At 37.9% G+C, this 3,846-nt stretch overlaps 1 long non-coding RNA gene across 1 annotated transcript; it reads left to right on the top strand.

Annotated features, from left to right (window-relative positions):
- Positions 1–2,698: 2,698 nt before the first annotated feature.
- Positions 2,699–3,568, top strand: LOC306923399. The gene is made up of 3 exons (XR_013790056.1): positions 2,699–2,783; positions 2,871–3,055; positions 3,482–3,568. It is a non-coding gene; the product is annotated as an uncharacterized lncRNA (long non-coding RNA).
- The last annotated feature ends 278 nt before the right edge of the window (positions 3,569–3,846 follow it).

The raw sequence follows: 3,846 nt of genomic DNA, 5'->3' as shown, positions 1-3,846 counted from the left end.
CCCATGACCATGTCAACATATTCTCACCCCCAACTCGTCACTTAATGAAGGGCTGTCAGTTGCCCCTAAACTTCCCACCTCAGACTTTCCCGGTCCTGCTAGAAGTGACAAGTTGGGGCCTGGGGCGTAAATGTGTCAAGTCACGTGACCACTGGCTTTATTTTGCTACGAATATAAAATTAAAGCTAGTTCCTGCGTTATAAATCCCGTTTTGATTATTTCCCTAGTGAGAATTAATTTGATCCCTTCCATCTACTTTCTGGAAATGCATAATGAACGGCCTGATTTACGTCGTTGTCTGTATGCATGCATCTAATATAAATCATATATTAATATATATATATAGCCTATGATTCAAATATATAGCCTCTGGGTGGCTGAAATTCCCCCGCAGGTAAGGTATACCTAATTCGAGATATTTAATGCGATATATCGGTTGTCTTTCTAACTTTTTATTATAATTTTTTGTTTGGGTCTCGTTGTATCTCGTAGTATATTTCAGTCCAGTACTACAAATCTCTATGACAAACCAGTGCTTTGGTAGTGTAGCGGTCTGTGCTCTTGCCCCAGGATTTATTGTTGCGTGTGGGAGCAGGTTCAAATCCCGCTCATGGCAACCACTTATATGAACTTATAATGTTCTTTTGTATATTGTGTATGGACACAAACTACATTTTAGACGGTATCATTATTGTAAATCATTTGATAACACTTCTATCAAGAAAGACGTTGAGTATTGTACTTTTTTAAACGGTCTATAAACTTGTTGCTATGGTAATAACGCTACAACACTCTGGCGGAAGTCACATGACTTCAGCCAGACCCGGAAATGAAATTTGTTTTCAACAACAACTAGTCTTGTGTAGTGCACCGTGCACAATCTCCGAATGCTAGTAGTAGTATAATCATTTGGAAATTGGTAAGGCAACACTTTGGCGACGCTTGACTAAACAACAACAACAGCGTGGACAACTTGAGTTGGGACAACTGCACTGAACTGGATTTTAACATCGCTACATCTTTTAAGGTAAGATAGTATGTGATTGTAAGCCATTGGCATTTTCAGCTAAAGCAAACTCAAAATGTCGTAGTATCTTTACGATTTCGTGCAACACTAACTGGGCTAACGTTACTTAAAAATAATATAGCCCTACTTGTAATCAATTTAGCATTCATTGCTAATTATCCAATGCTATTGCATACAGGTTTAACAAAAAGCTTTTCAGGCTTGTGCTCTGGGCCAAAGTTAACCGCAAATTGCAACGTTTTGGACATAGGAATGAGTTGACCCCATAATGTGGTCATCCCTATGTTCCCCACTTACCTTAGGGTTTAGGGTTAGTGTTAGGTTTCTGGTTTAAGGACTTCAGTGTTTTGTACTATACAATTGTATGTATAAGTACAGAACAAATAATGTTTGTTTTTGCCATCTTTGTTGAAGAGTCTGAGCAATTATGTTTTATTTTATGCCAGTGTTAATTTAGACTAGATAGTTTAAGTAGCCTAGGCAGGCCTAAAGTTAAATGGATTATTCAAAGACTTGTTGTTTAATTAGAATGATTGACTATAGCTATACATGTTGCCAAGTGCTGAAGTGTTTCCCTATTCCAGGGGTGCCCACACGTTTTTTAATTGAGAGCTACTTTCAAAATGACCAGCTCAACAAGATCTACCCACCAAAAAAAGTATTCTCATTGCTAAAATAGTTTATAAATGTACCTGAGGGGGCTTTGGAATAGCGGCTCTGGCTTTACAAATGTCCTGGAATAGGACATTTTATTTTTTTATTTTAAATTATATATATTTTTAGGAGCATGCCATGTGGTCTACCTGCAGAGCCTTTGTGATCTACTCTAAATAGTTGAGTGGGTTCAGTGAAATCTGTGTTGGGTAATGACCATAACAAAGAATACAATACAGACACTCTGACTGCTGGGCTGGTGTTGCCATTCAGCTGAGAGGCAGGAACATTGACAGTCTCACACCTTGGTCAGAACAAAAGCCATTGATGTGCAAAATGGTTGATTACTGATTACCGGTAGTTTAAGACAGGCCTTTGCCCTCAGTGTAAACCATACCTAGTTAGAATCAATATACAGTTTAACAGAAATGGGGTAGGCCTACTAAATGAAACAATTTCATATTTCCCAGTACAGGTCAAAGTTGAACGAAAGTTGCGCTATATGGTTGAAATAGGTCAACAATACAAATTACGCTAGTTTTGTGGATTTGATTGATTGATTGATTGAAAATGTTATTAACAGTTTGCAGAATTACAGTACATTTCAAGCACAAACTCAATACAAAGGCTGACTGTGAGTGGACGACCCAATTAAGCATTACACTTGTTTACAACAGGGTCCACCATGTTCAATTCATCAAAAATTCATCAAAAATCAATTCATCAATTTGATGAATTTGATGAATTCATCAAAAATCGATCCATTTATGTTTAATGCGTGACCCCCACCAAATGTCCGGAACTACTTGATATTCACCAAAACCAGTCCCAATATGGGACTCAGGGAATTAATTAATACCATTGCAACAACTATATTCATGGCAAGCATCTTACAGCTTTAGGAACTAACCCTTTAACCCTAAAAATAGCCTAGAATGTTTACATTTTCGCAAGAAAGTTAATTATACATATATTTTCCTACCCTGTTTGTTTTTAGTATGGATGCAGACGATTTGGCGATCCTCAATGAGGTGGATGAGCTTATTTCAGAGGAAGCACCTCTACCAGCGCGACTAGGTCCTGCACAACCATCGACAGTGAGGTCGGTAGAGAGAGACGAGAATGAACATTATACTCAAGAGGCCAGCAAGCTAATTAACCCTATATTTTCCAACCTGTTTGTTTTTAGTTTGAATGCCGATGATTTGGCCATCCTAGGCGATGCGGACCAGCTTCTGACAGAGCAAGATCCTCCACCAGCAACAAAAAAGCCCCGTCCTGCACGACCACTGAAAGTGAGGTGGACAAAGAGAGATGATGATGGACATGTTCTAGCCAAGAGGCCAGCAGTTAGCCGGGGACAATCTGGACAGGGTTAGTATTAAGTTGGAAGCCAATATGTGCATCACTATGAATTTACTAAATCCAAATATTATTAAATTGATTCGTTTGACTTGGTTGTTTTGTTTGTTTCAAATAAGTGTAAGATTGCTTACATTGGAGGATAAATTAAAAGGTTAATAAGGGGTTTTGCCAGGTATCACTTGAAAATAAGGTCTCGACTCAAACCTCAGTGTGATTTTGTGAGCTTGTGGATCTGCATGTTTTGTTAAATATCCCAAAAAAGACAAATGGGAAAATAATATAAACATTTCTATATCAAAGCATATTAAACTTTTTGTAAGTCTGATCCCGAACATCTACAAATGTAAATTGTGTACAGCAATTTTCAAAACAAATGTGGTTATAAAGTAAAAATAGTGTTCACATATCTATCTGTCTATCTTTTCTTCATTACAGATACGCCATGCCATTCCAGGTCTGCTGCTCACCCTAGTACCGAGGCACGCTTTGATCCAGAGACTGCTTCAGAGACAGTCCCTGATGGTAGGTCATTCAATATGTAGTACTGTGTATAATGCAGTTTATTGTATCTGCGAAATGGCCCCTAGTCTTGTGTTTTTACCTGTAGGATGACCGATTGCCAAGCATCATTCACAATGTTATCTAACACTTTTGCAATTTAATTATCTAAGAATAAAAATGTTCAAATGGTAGGCAAAATAATATTTGGCCTAATATGTAGTACTAGTCCATGTCTTTGTTTTACAATTCCTATAGAATGTCTTCTGCAAGATCTACTTCAGTACCAGAGTAGCTCTGAT

Source organism: Electrona antarctica, assembly GCF_951216825.1.
Source record: "Electrona antarctica genome assembly, chromosome: 5".
Taxonomy (NCBI): Eukaryota; Metazoa; Chordata; class Actinopteri; order Myctophiformes; family Myctophidae; genus Electrona; species Electrona antarctica.
This window is presented reverse-complemented; position numbering and strand designations above follow the sequence as displayed.